This window comes from Alligator mississippiensis, chromosome 2 (genome assembly GCF_030867095.1).
Source record: "Alligator mississippiensis isolate rAllMis1 chromosome 2, rAllMis1, whole genome shotgun sequence".
NCBI lineage: Eukaryota > Metazoa > Chordata > Crocodylia > Alligatoridae > Alligator > Alligator mississippiensis.
The window spans coordinates 22,522,332-22,545,467 of NC_081825.1; the positions used below are offsets into that span (position 1 = coordinate 22,522,332).

Genomic DNA, 23,136 nt, shown 5'->3' on the forward strand with positions numbered 1-23,136 from the left:
AGCCTAATTTTCACATATTCATAACAAGCAGACTTTCAAGCCTTATTTCATTTGGGTTTACAATTGCTAGGTTGCATAGAAGCAGAGCTGGAAATTGCAGAGCCACTGCTTTCATGCTGGAATTTATCTAATCCCCTCAAGGGAAAACAAATGTCATAGGTATCAGTGAGGCCCTCTTTCTCTGAATCATTAGCATCCACTGTGCGTTCACTGTGAGGAGCCAATGTATAAGTGGCTGGTTTGTTCCACTCTCATTTAGTGGAGCAGGGGTGGGCCCACTAGCTCATACTGAAGGGCTCAGTGTCTTGCAAGTTTAGGGTCCTTAGTAAAGCTTAATTAATGAACAACTTTAAGAAAAAATACTTATGCCAATAATATTTATGCCGAGAAATTCTAAGAGTTTATTCATTCGATACAGGATGGAACAATCTGCATGTAGTTCCATATATAGAGAGCTATATAGTTGGTGTGATCAAAAGGAAGAAAATACTTTGTGTTTTACTGGTGTATGATATTGGCTGTTTACTTTGTGAGTGGACTAAAATCAGTGATCTGTTAGGTAGGAAGCAACATATAGGTCCTACTGACACCTGAGTTATTTCTCTAGGGCTCTGTATGTCAAATGCCCCAGTCAGAGAATGAATCTCTCCACTTGTCTGCTATACTGTGATCTGGGTTATACCTTACCAAATATGTAACTGTATCAATTCCCTGGACCAGTGCTCTGACAAGTAAGCTCTTATATAAAAATCATCTCTTCTGGTGGCTACATTTTAAAAAGGAAAACAGTGCACTCCTTGAACCTTGCATTATTCCTGCCCTTCAGAAATATCACAGACAAATCTCTGGAGACCCACTCAGTTCCTACTTGGAAGCACTCTGACTATTGATGCCTACAATGGAAAGGCCCTGGAATAAGTTCCTCCAGGTTGAGTGAGGAACATTAACTATGCCATGGGGAGAGAATCTGGAAATACCAGGCCTGTCTGCTGGGCACACATCATGAAGAGGAGTCTTAGGCTAGTAACAGACCTTGCCAAATGAAACGGATCAGCTGTGCCAGGATATGACCCAACATAGGTGATCTGCTTTGTTGGGCAAAACACACTCTACCTGTTGTCCAGCCTATAGATGCTATGGGACAAGAGGTGACGTTCTCCTGAGGCTTGAGGGGCGTGCATGGCCCTTCATATTTTGGGAATTTTCATGCAAGTTTGACCCCCTCAAACCCTGGAAGCACATGCCTGAATTTTCCTGTTTACTGGGGTGTGCCCCTAGCATCTCTGCCATGCATCTGGGTAAGCAGGAAAAGTCAGGATTTCCCTGCTGACCTAGGCCTCCTGGGGATATGTTTTGGTAAGTGGGGGAAGTTGGGGCTTTCCCAGTTACCCAGACCTCAAAGATCCTGGGGATGTGGCTGGGTAAGCCAGGAAACCCCAACTTTCTCCCACTTATCTAGATGCGTCTGCAGAGATCCTGTGGGCATGTCTCAGTAAGTGGGGAAAGCCAGGCAGATGCCTCCACGGCTTGAGGGGCCTGATCCCATGTGAGATTTCCCAGGGTGCACAGAATCAGGCCTTTCAAGCCCCTGAGTCCTTGCCTGGGGTGGCTATAAAATGCAGGCAGCTCTGGGCTGCCTGTGGTCTCCCACCATAGAGCAAATAGACAACTGCTACAATAAAACAACATGAAGTATTACTGCCTTCTACAGAGGCCACAAACTTGGGCTTCTGTGGCACAAACACTATGGACAACTATGTGCTTTTACTTGGTGCTACCATAAAAATGTTATGGCCTCAGAAAGGCAACATCTGTTTCCACTTTTATTAGAGTGTATTGATCCTTCACAGAAAATAAAAGTGCCCTTTTCATAGAAATACCCCTGAGATAAAGTATGAAAACTTCCTGCGAAGAGCTACACAGATGATTTCAGCAAGGAACTCAGAGTTATCTACTGTGGAAGCAGGCAGAATTGGCACAATATCCAACAGGTACTAGGAACTCTGGATGGAAACCTTGTATCCGTTCCTGGTGCTCAGGTCTCCTTCCTTTGTCTTTTGGCTCCATGGCAGCCTGTTTCAACTTGCCAGGGTCCCCCTTACCACCATCACACCCAAAAGTGACACCACAGCATAGAACGATTCTGTGCAAGAGCTAAAGGTACTTCTTTCTGCATTGATTTGTTGGCATATTCCCAGTGTCTTTGCTCAGGAGCAGAGGAACTGAAGGAAGGGTCAACACTGACCAATGCCAAACTGTGGGTCATCCCTTGATGAATCCGAGGAAAAAAGGGAACAGTACCACAGTACTACACTACCATCTTTCCACTGGTGTATCTGTACATAGAGAATGCCTCCATAGGCAAATCTTTGGATTGAGTCCATTCTTAATGGACTGGACAGTGGTGCTGGCTCCTACCTTGGGGGTCTTTAAGAAGCGGCTCGATGCCTACCTGGCTGGGGTCATTTGAGCCCAGTTTTCCTCCTGCCCAGGCAGGGGGTCAGACTTGAAGATCTACAAGGTCCCTTCCAACCCTACTTCTATGATTCTATGATTAATACACAAACAAACCTGTAACATATTCTGGGCAGCAATGGTATAGAGGTAATGCCTCAATGTTAAATGTACCCACTCTGAGAGTCACAATGCCTGCCAATTACCATATTTATAGCAAACAGCTGTCCCAAAAGATGCCTAAAATTGCCCATATTATGGCTATCATTTATTTTTAATTAAGCTTTTTATTCTTGTTTTTGTCTAGTCTCTTCATTTTTTGTAGTGCTCTGCTCTTGTATCAAACCATACTTTGCTTCTAAGAAAGCAATAAAAAAATCCTAAATTAAAAATAATTGGGCATCTGCACATGCCACATTCAAACACAAAACACCAAATCAAACCTTTCAATAGCAGTTAGGAACAGCAGTTTCCCAAGCTTTTTTAACCCAGATGTCTTTTTACAATGCTGGCAGTCTGCAGTAATAATTTCATGAGGCCCTCTAACTGATTTTCCCTCAGACCTGTCAATAAACTAGTTAAGTGTCCTGTTACCAATACTAAATAGTGGCAACCTAATTAAGTCAATCAACAAAGCTCCATTATACAGGAAGGAACCTATTGGAAATGAAACCACATTTTTCTTCTAGCCAAAATGGAGACACACTAGTTAAATGTTTTCTTTATGATAATAACTTTTTAACAATAGAGGTGGGCAAATAGAACTGGATTTTTGCCCTAACAATATTTTGGATTCTAAGTATTTTACCACTGACCTTCAAGCTCCAAAAGATGTTTAGACCTTAGGTTTGGGGACCAAGACACTTTCTGTGGAAGATATTCTGATTCTGCTCTAAGTGACAGAAGATTTAAGAGTATTAATGACCAGAATCGCCTATGAAATCTTCTCATTTTAAATCAGCAGTTTCCAGGAGGCACAGGTCAGTAGTGATTGATACCATTCAATAGCTGTTTGAGGGCTATTTAAATAAGTCTCTGTCTAGACATTAGTAGAGAGGCAGTACTAACATTAGAGAAAACCACAATCCTACCTGATAGAACTTGACAGCTTTTGTAGAGAGTAAAGGGGCTGAATGAACACACCAACTGAAGTGTCTGTGTAGATAGATAGATAGATAGATAGATAGATATAATAACACCAACCAAAGTATATTCTCACCAGAGCTCTTGCCTATGCTAGAGAGCTGCCTTTGCCATGATGTCTATCAATTGCTGATATCCAGTATTTATTGCTTAATAAGAATATTACAATCAGTTATTTGCACACTGCATCTGCTTCCTTTCAGATTTCATCATTTTTATCACCCTCCCTCATTTTTCCCCACGCATTCATTATAATCTTAAATTGTGAGCTCTTGTTGGTAGACAGCGCATGTCCTATTTACAGTGAACAGTACTTAGTACAACAGAGCCCTCAGTGCTACTACCATACTAGAATTAATAAATGATAATAATTAAATAGTTGCTAATTAAATCAGGATAGTGCTATTATAACCTCTAGTGGCACAATAACTCCATGCTGCAGCACTAGTCTGGGTTGAGGATCATCGTAATTTTGCCCTCCATTCACATTTGCATAGTACAGTGCTATTTTGAGTCAATGTGATTTGGTACCATACCTACTCTGGAGTTCCCAGTCTATTTGCTCAGGTCAGAGGCACAGACAGAAGGGTATAAAGAAATCTATTTTTCTACAGCCACACCTCACCAGTTCTGTAAATAAACAGAGAAGACCATTAGCATTGTTACTTTGCTCCTGGCATAAGCAGTACTTTGACTTTAGAATTATTTTTTAGAGTAAAATATATTAAAACTCTCCTAGCTATGCATTTAGCTCCTCCAGCACTGCCGGAAGCTGTTTTCTTTCTTCCCCTCTTCCTCCCTCTCCTCAGCTAGTGATTGATTTTCCTCTGTTTTTTTCTAATGCTCTGGATACTCAAAACTTAAGAACTATTTCTACTCAGCTTGATTTTCCCTTTAGAATTAATGAGATTTTCAAGAGCTAAACAGCAGGACCATGTAATAAATAAATATAAACTTAAGGATAAAAGCAGGTACCATGAAAACAAACTTGCTGATACTACAGACCTATATATCAACTGCAATTATTTAATCAAAAGAATGCTCATTTCTATTGAAGTTTTAGAGGAGGCAACTGTTGGACCTTGCTGATGAAGCAGATGCATAGGTAGTAAGGATAATTTCACCCATTCCCCATAGAGAGAAAAATATCAATCTAATACAGTTTTTCTTAAGAAAAATAAAATGGCAAACACTCTCTCTTCACCAACAGATTGGGGAAATAAACAAGAACCTTTCTTGAGAGGAGCTTAAAAACAACAGACTAGAGACCATTTCCTCTGCTTATAGCTCATGTTTCCTTATGATCCTGTCGCACCTTCTCACAAGATATGAAAGATTGTGCAGGGTTAGTACTTGGAAGACAACTGCACAGGGGATTACTTTGTAAAGAAGACAGGAGCAACAAAAAACCTCTCCAAAACAATCACAAATTCCCCCCATTTATGAGCCTCCTAGCAGCACCTATTTTGGCCTGAATGACTGTGCTACCTCAACCAAATCCTTTCCAGTGCTTCTGCAGACTTTCTCAACAGCATTCTTCAGCTGGTGATTTCAGACTCAATTGTATCTCCACAGTACTGCATAGCACAGCCTTAGGATAGCAAAGTTGGCTAGACATTCCTCATAACTGATTATTTTGGGTCCTCTCTTTTGCACTGGCTAAGGAAGCCTCTTGTGGAATGATGACAACATAGAGTAGGGACAAAAGTTACATATAAACCAGTTTAAGTGATCAGAAACTGGTTTAAACTGTAACAGAACAGAAGATCAATGCACATAAAAAAGTTTCAAAGTGGCCAAAACTAATTTAATATAAACTTGGTTGAATGTAGTATCAGACTTAACTGATTTGGGTCAAACAGGTTTATGGAACTTCTGTCCCAGACCCCTTCCTGGTTTAAGTTAAATCAAAGTCCCCCCAGCTTTCCAATATGCTTTTCAGCCCCGGATGCAGTTGTGCTGTCTGCTCCAGAAAGCAGGGCTGCCCCTACCCCTCTCCTCTTGAGCCAGTGCAGGGGTAGGGGCATGGCCTCCTGAGGTGAAGGGTAGGAAGGGTTTTATTTCCCCTCCCTCCCCTCTCCCTGCAAGGGACCACAGCAGGGATATACCTAGCTGGGGCAGAGCAGCCCCTGTCAGGCCCCCCACCTCAGTGACATGGGCAGGGGCATGGCCAGAGCTGGCTGGCATGGCTCTGCCATCTGCCTGCCTTGCCCAGGACTGAGGGGGGACTGAGTGGTGTTGGCCCATAGGCGCTGCTGAAGGTGGGCATGGAAGGGCCAGCCTGGGCCGCAGGGGCAGGGACCTTCCCAGCTGGCTGTGGCTTGGACTGGAACCATAGGAGCTGTGCCCTTGGATTGCTCCCAGCCCCCCATGCCCAGGCCAGGCCAGGCTGTTAGAGCTGCAGCCACCTGGGGAGGGCCCTGCCCTTATGGCCTGGGCTGGCCCCTCCACCCCCACCCTCAGCAGTGCTCACAGGCTGCCTGCTCAGTCCCGGGCATGTTGGGAAGATAGCGAGACTGGTCCACAGGCTGGGCTGTGGTGGCAGGGCCCTTTCCAGCCAGCTGCGGCTCTGTGGTAGCCCAGCCCAGTGCACACAGGCAGTGGCTGGCTCGGCAGCAGCACGGAGGCAATGCTGCTGCAACTAAAGGCAGACACCTTGGCAACTGAACTGGCTGTGTGGAATGAGTCCATTGTGCCCACAGCTGCCCAGGTTGGCTTGGAGTTGCAGGCAGGTCTGAAGCCCAGCAGCTGCCTGCCATGGGGGCTCATGTGCCCACAGCTGCTGCCATTGCCACACCCCCTGCATGGTGTTTGCTCGTCCACCTCACATGGCAGCTACAGACAGACAAGCAAGCGCTGTGCACAGGGTGCAGTGGTGGTGGTGACAGTGGCTGCAGGCATGTGAGCTCTCATGAGGGTGGCTGAGGGGCTCCAGGCCCACCAGTGCCTCCAAGCCAGCCTAGGAAGTCACAGGCATAATGGACTCATTCTGTGGGGTCAGTTCAGCTGTCAAGGTGCCTGCCTGCAGCTGCAGTGCTGTCACTTCCTCACTGCTGGCTGTCCAGCCACCACCTTTGCATGCCAGGTCAGGCTGTCACAGAGCCATAGCTGGCTGGGAAGGGCCCTGCCCAGGCTGGCCCTGCTAACTGCCCACCTTGCCTGGGGAGGCTGCAGGTGCTGCTGAGGGCATGTACAGAGGGGCCAGCCAGGGCTGGGCTATGCGGGCAGAACCATTCCCAGCCGGCTGCAGCTCCATGACAGCCTGGCCCAGCCTGTGTGCGAAGATCTGGGAGCAATCCAGATGCACAGCTCCTGTGACCCCAACCCAAGCTGTAGCCAGCTGGGAAGGGCTCTTCCTCCATGGCCCAGCCCAAGCCAGCCCCACCACACCTGCCCTGAGCAGTACCCACAATCCAGCTCAGCTCCCCAACCCTAGCCCCAGCCCTGGGTGAAGTGAACAGATGGTAGGACCATGCCAGCTGGATCTGGGCACCTCCCCTGTTGCGCAAGTGGCCAGCAGGGCAGAAAGCTGGTCAGAACCCAACTGGGGTTCCCATGCCCATGGAAGAGAGAGGAGAGAGGGGAGTTTAATCCCCCTCTCTACCTCCCCTTTGTCAGAGGCACTTCCCTGGCCAGTGTCTGGCCATGCCCCCCCCTCCCCCCTCGGGGACAAGCCTGCAAGGCTGCTCCCCCTCCAGGCATACCCCAGCTGGGATCCCTGCAGGCCAGGGTGGGGGCTTAAACCCCTCCCCAATCATACTTAGCAGCCTGCCAGGGCCTGGCCATGCCCCGCCCCATGTTATCTTTCCTCCAGCCTTACAGCTGCTGCCAAAGGGAAGGGAGAGTTCACTCTAACGCCCCCCAGCTTCTAGCTTGAGTCACTGCAGGTTTGTGGCTACATTTGTGCAATCAAAAGTGAATGTCTATTCACTTGTACATCAATTCAATCCTTGCAGGTTAGACTAACCTGCAAAGATTGAATCAAATCAGGCTCAGGCTTTTTGAATGTCTGTACTTAGCCATAAGGACTAGGGATTGTTAGAGCCATTGCCTCTCTCTTAAAATACCCCTTGGCTGTTTACTGCACACCAACAAATACCCCTTGCACTGGAGATCCTATTAGAACGAAGGGTAAATTTAGAACTTCTGGAAAGGCCCTATTTGCTAGATAAATATTTGAGGATGGGGTACAGAAATTGCAACAGAGCACCCATCAGTACCCATATGTCCCCCCATAATTTCCAGAAAATGTCTTTGCTGTCTCAGCTTTTCTTATAGCCCCTGTTCAGTTGCTCCCTTTCTTTCCTTCCTGTGCTGCAGGTCATCAATCTCTCTTTTCCTCTTGACCTTTTTACTCTCCTGTTCTATTTTTTCTTCCCCCCCAAATTCTCTCTATTTATTTCCCACACTTCCCTCTAAAACTATTTCCTTCTCTTTCTAGCTCACAAATCACTCAGCCTCATTTGTGAAAACACCCCAGTACCTCAGGTTTCTTCTCCTCCCCGACCTCTCTTTTCAGTTCCCTCTATATTCCCTCAGTGACACCTTCCTTTTTCCTTTCACTGTACACAGGGATTAAAATGTTGATGGTGGGCTCCAGATAACAATATAGAAAAACCCAGTGGCTGGAAGTTGGCACAAACAAATTCAGACTATAAACAAGGCGCAGATTTTTTGCAGTGAGGGTCATTAAATGGTAGTTGTAGATTCTCTGTCATTGGCAACTTTTTAATCAAGATTGGATGTTTTTCTAAAAGACATGCTCTAGTTCAAACGGGAATTAATTCAGGGAAAGCTGATGGCCTGTGTTATACAAGAAGGTCACAATGAATGATCACATTGGTCTCTTCTGGCTATATAATCTATTAATTTATGAACTGTGGATTCCTCCTCTTCCACCATGCAGAGCTCTCAGTACTTAGACAGCCAGCAAGGGAAAGACAGAAAATAGTCAGCAGCCTGATATTCTTCTGTGCTATTCTCTACTCTCTCCCTACCTTGAAAATTGGTGGAAGAGAAATATACAGCTGTCTCCTCACCAAACTGGAAGCTGGGGAATGCCCCACCTAGTAGAAAGTGTGCTTATAGATTCATAAACATTAGGGCTGGAAGGGACCTCGGAAGATCATCGAGTCATGGGATCCCAGCAAGATAGACATCCAAATGTCTCTTGAATGCCTTCAAAGTAGGTGCTTGAACCATCTCCGGTGGCAGTCTATTCGAAACCTTGGGGGCTCAGACAGTAAAGAAGTTCTTCCTTATGTCCAGCTTGAAACGGTCACAGAGGAGTTTGTGACTGTGAGATCTTGTCATCTCTTGGGGCGCTCTGGTGATCAGACGTTCCCCCAGATCCTGATGAGCAGATCCTTGTAGTTCTCTATGAACTGCTGTTTGTGCCTGATGCAGTAGGTGGCATTTATCAGACTGAATCATTGATAAGCACATTGCCCAACAGGCTGCAAGAAGACACTGTGCGGCTGAGGAAGATCTCTTGTAGATGAGATTTAAATTCAAGCTCCCAACAACATGAGGTCATTAAAGTTTCCATGGATCCTCTCATTATACTAACTATCTGTGGTGAGAAGCTTCTTATTACAGTAAAGAGTCAATTTATGTCCTGGTTGGGAGTCTGCTCCTCCCCATATTGCTAACCTCAGAAGTTCAAAGCTTCTGAGTCAGACCCCCAAAATCATGACAAAAGCACAAAAAAATCAAGAGCTTAATAAAGAAAATTAAATCATATTATTAGTCTTTTGTCTCATTGTTAATGTCTGCCCACCTTCTGCGAGCGTTCAACAATGAACAGCTCTAAGATAGATCGTCATTGTTCATACATTGATTTTAAGTCATGTTCCTCCTCCGTTTTTGCCAACATTTTAAAAGGAAAAACCTCTGTAGTCTACCTACAGGTATAGAGGGCTCCTGACCCCAAAATATAGCAGTTGATTAATCCTCACAGCCCCTCATCATTTAATCTCCTCTCACTTCCTATCTCTATGAAGATTGATAAGGTACCCACTCCAGCCTGTCACACATGGGCGACTGGTGCCTCCTGAGTCAAGGGGGGCACTTGCCCCCCCCCCAGTGGCCAGTCAGCGACGGGGGGGTGGGGAGTCCTCTGTGGCCGATTGTGCTAACCCGGTAGTGCCAGCGGCATGCCCAGAAGTGACAGGGACGCTCCCAGAAGTGCTAGCAGCACTTTTCCTGGTGCCCCCACTCCCCGGCCAGCGGTCTCAGGGGAGGCACCAGGGCTCCCACCTGCCCTCCCTGCCCGTCACCTAAGTGGGGAATGCTGGCTGCTAGGGGATGCACCAGCGATCTCAGGGGGTATCCTTGCACCTCCATGCATCCCCTACGCATCATCACTGCTCAAACAAATTTATGACATACTCATATACTACAAGCACCTTTCCCCACAAAATCTGCTGTCCAAAACTGGGACACGTGTCTTTAGCAGACAGGCTGATGTTTTTCTGCTGGAATAGAAGCATGGAATAAAAGAGACATGGATATACAATGCTGTAATGACGGCTACTTCTCTCTGGCCCTGGAAGTAGCAAGGGTGATGAGCTGCTGCTGAATCGGCAGTAGCTTTTAGCTGAGCAACCAAAAGCTGTTGCCAATTTGGCAGTGGCTATGAAATGATTAAGACTGTAGCTTTCTACTGAAAAACCAATGAGCTGCTGCATGGATTCAGCATTACATTATGACTGGATTTTTTTTTCTTCTGCATTCTGCCTTGCAAAAATAAGGTATGTGTCTTGTAAGGGAGGGGGGAAATAGGGAGCATGATGTGTTATGCAAAAAAACCTCACCAAAAAAACACACTAACTTTTTGCCTTTTCTGATCCACATATATGTCTCAGTCCCATCAACTCTCCATAGCCAGGCAAACATCAATGGTGCACATTCTCTAGCCCAGCCCCAGTTCATTTCCACTCCTTGTAGGGCTATCAAGCTTCATCATCTCATCTGAGGTAGAATGGAAGAGCTACTTCAGCACCCTTTCTGAAGCGTGATGTGGGGCACATGAGAAAGAAGGAGGAGTGCCTTGCACTATTGGGCTCTCTCCTTCTTCCTCTCTTGTGAAAATGTATCATTCTCCCTAGTCTAGTACCCCATCCCTTCATTTAGTCCCTGAGGAAATGAGGGGAGTTAAATTACTTTCTGCAGGAGCTGTGATTGCCTGTTCTTTCCCAGAAGCTGGAAGTTATCAGGGAAAGCAGCTAGTCAGGTTTGACACAACTGACAAGCATATGAAGCTTGGAGCTTTGTGTATTATTAAGAGTCCACCTGAAGCGTGTGTCAAAAGCCACAAAATGACTAGCCATGATGCATATGCACCAGCATGCATATGCATGAGTGGGGGAGTTATATACATTAGCTCCTATTGGCATTCCTCAACATCTAAGTGCTCAGTTTAACAAGCTTGACAATAATCTTTCTATGTATGCTTTAGGTATGGAATGATATATTACATACAGGTTGCATGTAAATGTGCAATTAGGGTGAAGAAATAAACTCTAATGCAGTTTGCACTGGAGTTTATTTCTCCTGGGGAGTAGGGCTGTGTGAAACAGCATCGTTGCACTTCGACGTCCGTTTCGACATGACAGTGTTTCATTTCAAGTTTCGTTTAATTTTGAAAGCACTGTTTCGTTTCATTTTGTCAAAACTCTTTGGCTGTTTCGATGCTGTTTCAACATTTCACCTGTAGCCAGCACTGGGAAGATTGATGCTGCCGCTGGCCCCAGCTGGCAGCACCAGCCTCCTGTGATCCAGGAGGCAGATTGGGGGCCTGCAGCCCTGGGAGAAGTCCAGCACAGCCCCTGCAGCCCTCCTAGGAGTGTGGGTGAGTCCCTGACCTGCCTGCCAGATGACAGAAGGCTGGTGATGCTGGCTGGGGCCAGTGGTAGCACCGATCTTCCCAGCACAGGCTGCATCCAGCCTGAGGCGGTGGTGGTCCCTGCACGAGCTGATTTTCCCCAGGCCCTGCACCCTCCTCCAGTCAGCTCTGGTGTGGGGCCTGGGGCAAATCAGCTCAGGTGGGAACTCACCACCACTTCAGGATCGGGGCGGCGGCGGGTCCACTCATGAGCTGATTTGCCCTGAGCCCCACACCAGAGCCAGTCCGGGGAGGTGGGGAGAGCTAGGGATGTGCTTCCCACGTGGCTAAGCCACATGGGGCTGTGGTGCCAGTCAGAGTGCAGCCCTGGTTCTCCCCTGCCTCCCACCACCAGGCTGCTTTGAAATTCGAAACGTTTCGACTGGCCTTGTTTTGTTTCGAAGCCCTTCATTTTGCTTTGGTTTCACTGTTTTGAGCTCAAAATGAGTTGAAACAACATTGAAAAGAAATAGCTAGCAAAGCTTCACACAGCCCTACTGGGCACAGCATTTACATGTGTGCCTGGGTCTGCAGCACATTGAGCAGGGGCAGAGCAGCATGGGGCTGGCAGAGGCCTTGGTGGTGGTGTCAGGCAGTGGAGGGGCTGGCTGGGTCACAAGGGTGCTACAGTGTGAGGCTAGCTGGAAGTACTTATCCCAGACAGTATTATCCTACAGAGGAGTTAGTTATTTACTGAACCCTAATATGGGTGCACAAGTAGAAGGTGATGCTTTAATGTGGAGCTAATTAGTCAACTCCACAGTAAAGCACACATGTAGATGCACCCATAGAGTTAAACAGCAGATCCCAACCACTTCCTTCACGAACTGTGGAAGTTGAAAACTAGATCTGAACTTCATGCAGTGTGTACACAGTTGTAAGTAAGAACTGAATTTGGAACCTTAAGCACTAAAGGCATACATTTCTATCATCTAAACCAGGCTTGACAAAGATATGGCCCACAGGGAGCCATATTGTCCAGTCTGTGAGACTCCCCACAGGTATGAAAATTTGGTGGCAAGGACCAGAGGTAGCATTAATTGCTGCAGTTTCCAGGTCCATGGCAATTAATACTGCTACCACTCATCTTTTTGCCATTTTTCTGGACCTATGGAGCCCTGTGGGCCAGATGACATGGCCCCATATATCACATCAGTCCTGCATTATTCATCCAACCCACAATCTGACCCTGTGCACTGGATCCAGCCCTTGGACAAAGCCCACACCACTCATGTAGCCTATGAAGCCAGATGAGTTGAACACCATTGATCTAAACCAAAGGAGAACACTTGCATTAACAAATCAGATGGTTGTTAGAATGGCTTATGCAAGATACTAGGTAGACAGATTTCTGCATTCATACATATACATAAACAGACTGAAAATCAGCATCTCACATTCACAGATTTAGCTTATTTATGTAAAAATCCAGAACACCGTGTTTGACAATCCCAAGGTTTGTTGCATTCCAATATAGACGTGCATTCCAAAATGCATGTGCATTCCAATATACGTGCAAAATGATGTCATAGTGGACGTGCATTCCAATATAAACTCCACATCCCTGATGCATTTTTAGCAAATAATATTTTTAGATTCTGTTTTGATAATAAAAATTGAAGTCCTAGCTTCTGTGTTCCAGATTTTCTGTTTATGATACTTATCTTAAATTTGTCAATATAATTTTAATCTAAGATTATACAGTAAAAGCTGTGTTATCTGGCATCCATGGGGAATGGGGAGTGCCAGTTAATCAAATATGCCCGTTATCTGAGAGGCATCTTTGGCTCTTTGGGCTGCCACCCCTCCTGCCACGTCCAGTGCACCAGGGCTTTCACTCTGTGGTGTCAGTGTGCCAGGGGACAGGAAGGAGGGCCCTGCACAGGCTGCTTTGCCCTGGGCTGTGGTCCAAAGTCAACAAAGTGGGACTCAGCGAAACCAGAAGTGCCACGGTGGGACTTCCGGTTTCACTTTTGCTGTGTTGATTGGCATGCTGGTTAATGGAGCATTCCAGATGGTAAAGTGCTGGATAACACAGCTTTTACTGTATTTTAAAAAACAGTGGTGCCGAGCCTTATTGCCCATTGTGCTAGATGGGTAGTGCTCAGTTTGTCTGTGAACCAGATCCAGCTGGTGGTCCCAATATGATGCCTGGGCAGGTGCAGTGGGCACCATCTGGCCACATGGAGGGGTGGGTGGCAGGGGCGATACGTAGGGGGTGCACGTGGGTGCACGTGCAGCCCCTGAGTGTGGCAGTGCACTCCCTACAAAAAGAAACTGCCGAAACTGTCAGCAGTGCCTGCTGGCAGTCGCTGCTTGCCACCTGCTCCCTCCCCACCACTGACATTCCCAGCGGCATCGGCGGGCAATTAGCAATCCCCGCTGGCCACCGGTGGCACTTGTTGGGAGGTTGCTGACCCCTGGTAGGCGCTTACCGCCCATCCACCCCCACCACTGACAGTGCTGGCCGTGTCTGTGGGAGCTCCCACTTATTGCCGCCGTGCATCCGCCACCACAGCCATGCTCCTACTGCCGCCATGCCCCCCAGCCGCCGGGGGCATATGTTGTTCATGGTGGGTGGAGTAAGGTGGCCCTACAGGGGAAAGGAACTTGATGCAACCCTGTGGGGGAAAAGAGGGCATGGCTGGGCCCTGTAGGGGGTGGCGTGGCCCAGCCTCAAGCCAGTCCCATGGGGGTAAAGGGGGCATGGTAAACACATTTTTTGGTTTGTGATGAATGCAACTCAAAAGTTTCCAACTAAACTCAATTTCACTTTCATATTTTTTTTCACTTTATAGGAAATAATACAATTAGAAAAACTGATTGAATACTGGCACAAGAATTGCATCTTTTCTAGCCACTGTCCCCCAAATGTAGGGTTCAGTACTGTAAAACACTGATTACTAGGGGTGTACAAAATGGGCCCTATTCAATTTGGATTCAGATTCAGCCTGAATCAGGGACAGTGATTCGATTAATTGATTCAGATCACTGTCCCTGATTTCATTCGGCCGAATTTGAATCTGAAGATTCAATGCTGATTCAGAGAATCAGTGATTTGGACATAGACACAGATTTAAATGTTTTTTCTACATGCCTCGAGGTACCAGGTAGCTCACGAATGCTGTGATGGTGGGGCAGATGGAGCATTCCACAGAAGGGCAGGGGTTGCGGGGGTGGCGCATGCTTACTGAGGAACCTGGAAGTGGTCCACTTCCAGGTCCACTGGGGAGTGCGCCAGGGAGCCCCCCGCACTTCTGTGGGACACTCCATGTGCCCCAGCATTGCAGCATTCAGGAGCCGCCTGGTACCTAGAGGTATGTAGAAAAAACATTTAAAGCTGTGTCTATGTCCAAATCGCCAAATCTTTCTGATTTTCTCTGAATCAATTCAGTGGGTTCTGATTCGATTCAGAGAGATTGAGTGGTCCTCTGATTTGATTTGGATTCAGAGATTTGGCCACCGAATCTTCTCACAGCCCTACTGATTACTCTTATAATATTGAAAATGGAGCTGGTCAAAAACTAGAATGCCTGTCCCCTGGGAAATTCCAATGTGTTGAAATTTGTTTTCCTTTAAAAGTGAAACCAAAAATTCAAAATTAACTGGAGAGTTCAAATTTAAAATTACATTAATTTGAAAATGAATAAAAATTCAAACTATCAACAATTTCCATTAAAAAAATCGTTATACTCCTCAGAGCTATTTCAGTTTCAATAAAATTACATTTTTTTCCAACTGAACACTTTCCAAGTATAAAAAAACCCCAACAAATTCTAGTTCTGAGATGCCTTGGGTTAGATCCAAAAAAGGAGTTAGAAATTTAAATCCTACCTAACTATAGGTTCAAAGTCCAAAATCAGAGTCTTCAAAACTCATGCTCAGCTGCCATCTACCCTTAGAAGGGCCTAAGTCCGTTGCTGCCCAACTGAAGAGATTACATATTTTTTTTTAAATTTTCCAAGAATTGAAGCAATCAGGGGGCAGCAGGGCAGGCCCTACGAGGAGAGGCTGAGGGACCTGAACCTGTTCAGCCTCCAAAAGAGAAGGCTGAGAGGGGATCTAGTGGCAGTCTACAAACTAGTCAAGGGGGACCAGCAGGCATTGGGAGAGTCCCTGTTCCCCCAAGCAATCCTGGGAGTTACAAGAAACAATGGACACAAGCTAGCAGAGAGTAGTTTCAGGCTAGACATTAGGAAGCACTATTTCACAGTCAGGGTGGCTAGGACCTGGAAGCAATTTCCAAAAGAGTGGTGTTAGCTCCTACCCTGGGGGTCTTTAAAAGGAGGCTGGACGAACATCTGGCTGGGGTCGTTTGACCCCAGCACTCTTTCCTGCCACGGCAGGGGGTCGGACTAGATGATCTCCTCAGGTCCCTTCCAACCCTACAAACTATGAAACATCCTTGTTTGACTGCAGTTTGACTGCAGTTCTAATAATGAAGGGGTCTGTTTCTGAGCTATTGCTTAGGATTGTTGCTGTCATCATGAAGGAATCTCATAATGGTGAGCATCCAGATCTCATCAGAATCATCCATAAGGCCTCTCTGTTGACTGAATCAAAGGCCTTAGCCAGGTCAATAGAGGCCATGTAAGGATCTCAATGTTGCTTGAAGCACTTTTCCTGCATCTGTCCAAAAACAGATCAGATTATATCTATTGTACCTAGGAGTGGTGTGAAACTACATTAGATCTCAGGTAGATCCTCCACACCAAGGAAAGCGAATCGATTGAGGTAAATGTGGGAGAGGATCTTCCCAGCTATGGACAGGCATGCAATACCATAGTAATGCTACAATTCAATATATTAGCTGTCTTGAATATGGTAATAATTCTTGTATCTTTATCCACTGGGACTCTATTCATGTTTCCAGATTTTCATAATTATAATGGGTAAGAGAACTTTTTTCCACCTTGCTTATGAATTCTAGCTGGTATTCTACCAGGCCCATATGCCTTGTTCTTCTTAGTCTGCTTAATACTTTTGAAGGCCTCTTGATATGTTGGTGGATCTGCAAGGTAGTCCTTATTGGAGTGTTGTGGAATGGCTTTGATGATATTGCCTTCAACATCAGAGTCTCAGTTCAGGAGTGCTCAAAAGTGGTCCTTCCACTGTGCGTTGTTAGTGGAGCTGTCCTTAAACAGTATTGTTCCATCCTTGATTCTCAGGAGGACAGCTCCTTGTGTGTTTGACCCATAGACAGCTTTTTGATCTCTTTTGTGTTGTTCTCCCATTGCTTGTTTTTTAGCTCTCAAATGTTCTTCTGGGTCTCGGCTTTAAATGTAGAGATAAGCATCTTGCTTCTGTTTGGAGTTGACATCATTTTGCCAAGTCTCTCCTTTCTGCGTCGATGAAAATTTGAATTTGAATTTCCCAATCATTCTTAAACCAGTTTTGAGGTTTCTTTGTGGAGAAGCCTAAGGATTTTTCTCATACCTCATAGATGCTGTTGTTGAGGCTCTCCCAGCAACAGTGCATCAATCGTGTCAAGATTACTGGGGAGATCAGAGAGTTTCTCACTGAGACACTGCTGGAGTTGATTCCTTTTAGCACAGTCTTTCAAGCAGTCAATATTGAACCTCTTCTTTGCTTGCTTCTTTTGTTTGTCATTCAACACCTGAATCCTGACCTTCAAAAGACTTAATATTCCTGCATCAATAGTGAGGAAGTTATGCCAGACTGCAAGGTCAGTATAAAAATGTTTTTACAAGGAAAAACAAAGCCATACTTCCTGAATCACCAGTTACATCCCGTGGTTACTTATCTGTGAGAGAAGAATTCAACAGTGCCAGATAGGCTGTGAAACTAACACTGTATAATTTAATTTCCATTGGGATCGAATGAATATGCCATACAAAGACACACATCTATACACACCACAGGAATAAGTTGGACTGGTCACTCTGAAACCTTGCAATAATCCTTACTGATATGGAAGAGATTTGAAGAATTCTGTCAACCTTTGCCAAAGGATGTTGGGATACATCCATAGAAAGTTACAGAATAGTCCAAATGCTTGTTCTAGAGGATGCTATGAGAATGATTTTGAAAGTTTTTGCTCCCATAAATAATTTCCATCAAAAGGAACTAATGTGCCCTGCTAAGTGGCTGAATTTGTTATTGTAATGTGCAAAGATCTTCATACAAAAGAGTAAGAAGTTTTACGATTTTTTTTTCCCCTTCAAGGGTTCCATCCAGGCTCTCTGTATTGAAAGATGCATGTATTGAAGCATCAACTGTCTTTTAGCCATTCTGTTTTCCTATTTGTAAACCATCCTGGGCCTTTTCTAGGAATAAATCTTGTTAATCTTCTGGTTTATAAATCAAATAAATAAAAAGAAGATATGGTACCAAAACAGCCTAGGTATTTTTCCCCAAATTTCAAAATATTAGTCACTGAGCCCTTACCAGGATTTTGACATATACATAAACATCAGTAACCTCAAATTTTTCACTAATGAACTCATAAAACCAGTGCTGCATTGTCAAGGACATTTTTTGAGAACAACTCAAAGTTATACTAGGTTTGATAGCCATCTAGTTCACCAGTTTTCTAGCCTTTTTGAAATTGCTTTGATGGACTTGCATAGATTAGATATTGAGAAGGTATAAGTTGAAATGGCTCTGTTGTAACCACAGATAGATAAGAGAAACTGCAAAGAATTTGAAGTTGTAGGTGCTGCCAAAACATTTTTAAAAGGATTTCCCACATATTTTTTTAATATCTATTGTTGTATGGTGCATCGATTACAGCTTGCTAAAATTGTTTTTCTTGTTCAAAAAGACTTATATTAGGCCAAAGTCTTATATTAGGTGTTCAAGATGAGGCTGGATAAGCACCTTGTTGAGCTCGTTTGAGCCCATTAACTTCCTGCCCATGGCCAGGGACCAGACTTGATGATCTTGCAGATCCCTTCCAGTTCTTTGATTCTGTGATTCTAAAAGATGAGCAAATGAAAAAAGGGAAAACTCATTCTCCTGTGCTAGGAAAGTGAACTGGAAAACTTTGTGGAAGAATTCAGACATCAGCATGCAAGAAAACTTCAACAGTAGTTTCATGAATTGTCTTCACCTTTCACATTAAGATCTATACTTTCATATTTCTGAACCTTTGACTTTTTTGAATGCTTGAATATTTTCTGTATCACATTTTCATTTCATAAAGTTTAAAAAAGTTTTCTGACCTTTTAAGGGCACGCATGAGGACTTCTGAAGACTTGTCATGAAGTCACCTGCCACCCCTTACTGTGCTGACTTCCTTGCTACTGACTGTTCTGATACTCTTCCTGAGAAAGCAGCAACAATATTTAACTTTCCTAATTAAAAACATAATAGAGAAAAGCAATACTGAAAATGAAGAAGTGAACAAAGATAAAATGGCTACATTTAGTAATATGGACAGCTTCCAATTCAATGAAAAAGAGAAATAATTTGCAACATATAGTCAGGGACTTGAACAAAATTTTTAGGCAAATGCTATAGAAGATGCAACTAAATAAAAGGTTGTTTTTCCTAAGAATGGTTGTAAAAAAACATTTTCACTGATTGAAGAGCTATGTTTTCTACAAAGAATGGGTAAAATTAAGTACAATGATGTAGTGGAGATGTTTAAAAAAACATCACTTCCCTTTCCACAATTTTTTGTTTTTTCCCTATTTCATTTTAGAAGCATGCTGAGATAAGAAAGTCACTCTGAATCTCGCCCCGCCACAAAAGACCAAAACCAAAACCACACCTCTCTGCTATATGTTGTGTCAGTACCATATTTTCCCACATACAACATGTACCTTTCCCCCTAAAACCAGCTGCTGGGAATTAGCATGCATGAGAAATATGTATGCGAGGAGTATGGTAAGAAAAGGTTCTGCTAAGTACCAGGTGAATCTGACAGTAGAAACCGCTGAATTGATCCACAGGGAGCAGAACAATGAGCATGCTCGGCTCCCTAGTTGCTGCTACTCAGTTGCTACACAGTGGGTTTGTCTACACATGAATCTGGCTTCCCCTCCCTGCAGATGGCATGGCTGGAGCAGAGCCTGTGGGGCAATGGGCGGGGGGGCGGGAGACGGGAATGGATACAGACTGCCCACTGCAGGGGGTGCCTTGTCATGACAGCACAGCTGCACAGGGCTCCCAGCAGCAGTACCAAGCCTGCCTCACTCTGCCAGGCCCTACCCACTGGGCCACAGAGGCCCCTGGGGGGAGGGCAGCAGGGCAGGGAAACCTGAGCCTGCAGTGGGCAGCCTGCATCCACCCCTGCCCCACACACAAATCTGAGGGGGCACATGCCCTGCATACCTGCATACCCACCCTAGGAGTTTATGCTGCAGTGGGGAGGTAGCACCTCGTCTGCCCCCCAGACTTCCTTTTTCTGTTTGACAGTACTTTCTGGGTGCATCTGTGTGTGCCCCTATGGTGCCATTGTTAACTGTGTAGTCATTTACTACTTCCTTTTGGAAGTATAAAATGATGGCACAGTAACAACCTGTACTGTGCAGTTTGTGTGGTGCACAGTTATTTTTAGCTACAGTAAATTAGTCTAATGGGTGTGTCTACAGGAGATGATTTACTTTGCATTAGACAAATCTAACACACAGTAAAGCATCATCATCTATATGTGCACAGCAATTCTGTGCAGTAAATTAGTCTAATGTGCAGTTGTAGCTGACAAGGCCATTCCACAGGTCTGTCACTGCAAGAACCTGTGAAAAACCCCTGAAACAAACTGCAAAAGGAGGTGTATATTCACCTGTGAAAGTCAGTGAATGGGCTGCACCAACTGTGTGTATTCCAAACAGTCATGGTAAAAATCTACCTGGACTATAAAGACACAATAAGCCTCTGACTCACAGTATACCACAACATTTTTTTGCAAACCTGGCAGGGAGAGTGGAGTTTACTAAACCAGACTTGTTGCTCATTGCATACTTTAGACAAGTTGTCAAAAGTACTGTGGACAATGAAAACATATACAATGTAATTTAGATGTGAAAAATTATAAGTAGGGACCTACCAAAATTGCAATTATGCAGATTTTGTGGAAAACATGAACTCCATGAAGAAAGAAAGAAAGAAAACTTACTAAAAGTAAAATGCTGGCTCCCCAGAGGGAGCTAGTAGTCTACACAGAGAAAGGCGGGGTTACATAGTGGACAATCAACTTGCAACCAATCAGTGGTGAGGGGTGGGACCATATGACGGACAGTCCTCACAGCCTATCAGTGGTGCGAGATGGGACCACCAGGGACCCCTTGGCCAATCAGAGTCATGGGAAGAGCCCAGCTATAATAAGCCCTCTAAAATAGCAGCTGGCCCTGGGATCTGCCTGTGAAATTAGCTGGCTGTGTCCTCGAGTTTGGTGGACCCCTATTTATAAGGTAGCCAATGATTCATTGAATTTTGAAGAATAACTGCTCAATTACTGTAGGGGTAAGCGATGTTGTTGCTTAACTAAATGGAATCAATGATGTAACCATTTCCCCGCCCTATACTATGGTGTGGGGTAGGACTTTTCAAAATGCAATCTAAGCATCAAGCAGTAGGACCCTCTTGAATCTACTCAGTGGGAAAATGGTGACAGCCGGGAGCCATGTTGCATGTACACCACGGTTTCAGCATTAATGGTTTCAAGTATTCGTGAATGTTGAACCCACGTTTTAAATGTGCTTGCAGCCGCCGGGCTCCTGCCACTGCCGTTGGGCTCCCACCAGCATCGCCAGAGCCGTGCCCTTCCCCCAGCCGCATGGGGCATTGCGTTCATGAACACAATGCCCTATTCGTGGATTTCGTCATTCGCGGGGATCACAGAAACGTATCCCCCATGAATGGTGTGGGTTGCCTGTAGCACATATGCCCAAGGAGGAAACACAACCCTAGCAACTAGTTTTTAGCACTGTGGCAGTTGGGGCCCACGGTGATCAGTTCTACCAGAAGACTCTGTGAAGAGGAGAGTAGCTTTCTGCCAGGGAGTGACCATGTCAGGAAGCTTTAACTGTTCACTTTGTTGTTTATAGAGCATCAAGACACGAAACCATTGTGGAGGTGTCCATAAGCAGCAGTTTTCCTGTTTCCCTTTCAGGAAGTCAGAATACTAGGAGTTCTCAAGGGCTATGTTTACAGTGTACTCCCCACAAAGGACCAATATAACATATGTATCGTGATCCTCAATATTTTCACTGTACAGTTGTCATTTATTATCCATTTGTTATTATAATAAAAGGAGTAAAAGGAGTTTCTAATTTTAGATACTTTCTTTCTTCATTATTAGTCACTCAGGTAGCTTTAATGACAGGTGTCCCACAATAGGAGCTTCTGGTCTATATAGTGCACCCAGAGAATACATGCATGCACTTTGGAAAATCCCTTTAAATAACATCTCTTAACTGTAAAGAATTAATTGAATTGTTTATAAACCTAGAGGAGGTTCTAGAAGGATTGCCAAGATGTGACTCTAAAGATAAAGATAAATGTGGATTTTTTATTTTCTCCAAAATCAAGTTACTTATTGGAGGAAATGTAGAGATGCAGAAGAGAAACACTTATTAAGAGCAAAGACAAAAGCTACTGAACTTCTCATTTTCTCCATTATAATTAGTCTTATGTCTTCCCTGTTATGAAAAAAAAATGACACGCAGGCTTGGAACAAAAAGGAGCTAATTTTTGAGGAAGTGAAAAAAGAAATTAGGTAGTCCCAGCAAGGGAGTAATCCTAGCTGGTTGCTATATTTTGTTCTGGAGTTACCCATAACACTTGCCTGTGATTCTTTTCCTATAAGATTTGAGAGCTGTCATTGCACACATTTATAAAGTTGAGAGTGAAAAAACCCAGAGTATTTGCTTCTATAACATTACTGAAAGTTAAGAGAGGGCGCATCTACACAAGGTGCAAAAACCTTGATGTAGCAGCTATGTCGTTGTAGCAACACACTACCTTGGTATAGCGCATCAGTATGGAGACATAGTGGCTAAAAGTAACTGTGCGCTGTGCAGACTGCGCCGTACAGGCTGTTACTGTGCCATCATTTTGTACTTTCAAAAGGAAACTAGTTTTCAACTAGCAATAATTGCGCCTCAGCTCGGTGTCATTGGCTACAATACTGCCACTACACAAAGCTACTAAATGACAGTGCAGTTAACAATGGTGCCATAGGGGCACACTCAGAAAGTAGTCAAACAAAAAAAAGAAAAGTTTTAGGCATTAGATTGCAGTTCTTGCATTCCACGACTACCTTGTTAGAACAACAGCAACAACAAATTGCCTTCATCAAAGATCATAAACTTCTGGCAAAACTACTGATGTCTGAGCAAGGCATTCCCCCATTAGCAGAAGTCGAGCTGCAGAAACGAGCCTCAATCAGAGCAGCTTGCTGGTATGGCATGTATTAAAATTATACTAGAAAAACTGGCTAATGCAAAAGCACTCACTCAGTTATCCCAGTACAAAGGCGGATCTATAGATGGAAAATATGCATATAGACTTTTTACTAGATGACATTCCAATGACAGTTAAGGAAAATGCTTTGGAAGACCCCATTTTGGTCAGGTAATTATTATACATTTTCAGGTTGGCCACATCACAGAAAGGGAGAACAAGTTAAGCCTTGTTCCAAAAGGAAACTGGAATTGTCATTTGTACCAAAAAGTTTATTTAAAAAA

General features: G+C 44.7%; 1 pseudogene; it reads right to left on the reverse strand.

Annotated features, from left to right (window-relative positions):
• Positions 1 to 22,429: 22,429 nt before the first annotated feature.
• On the reverse strand, positions 22,430 to 22,595 carry LOC132248906 (U4 spliceosomal RNA; annotated as a pseudogene).
• Between the last annotated feature and the right edge of the window lie 541 nt (positions 22,596 to 23,136).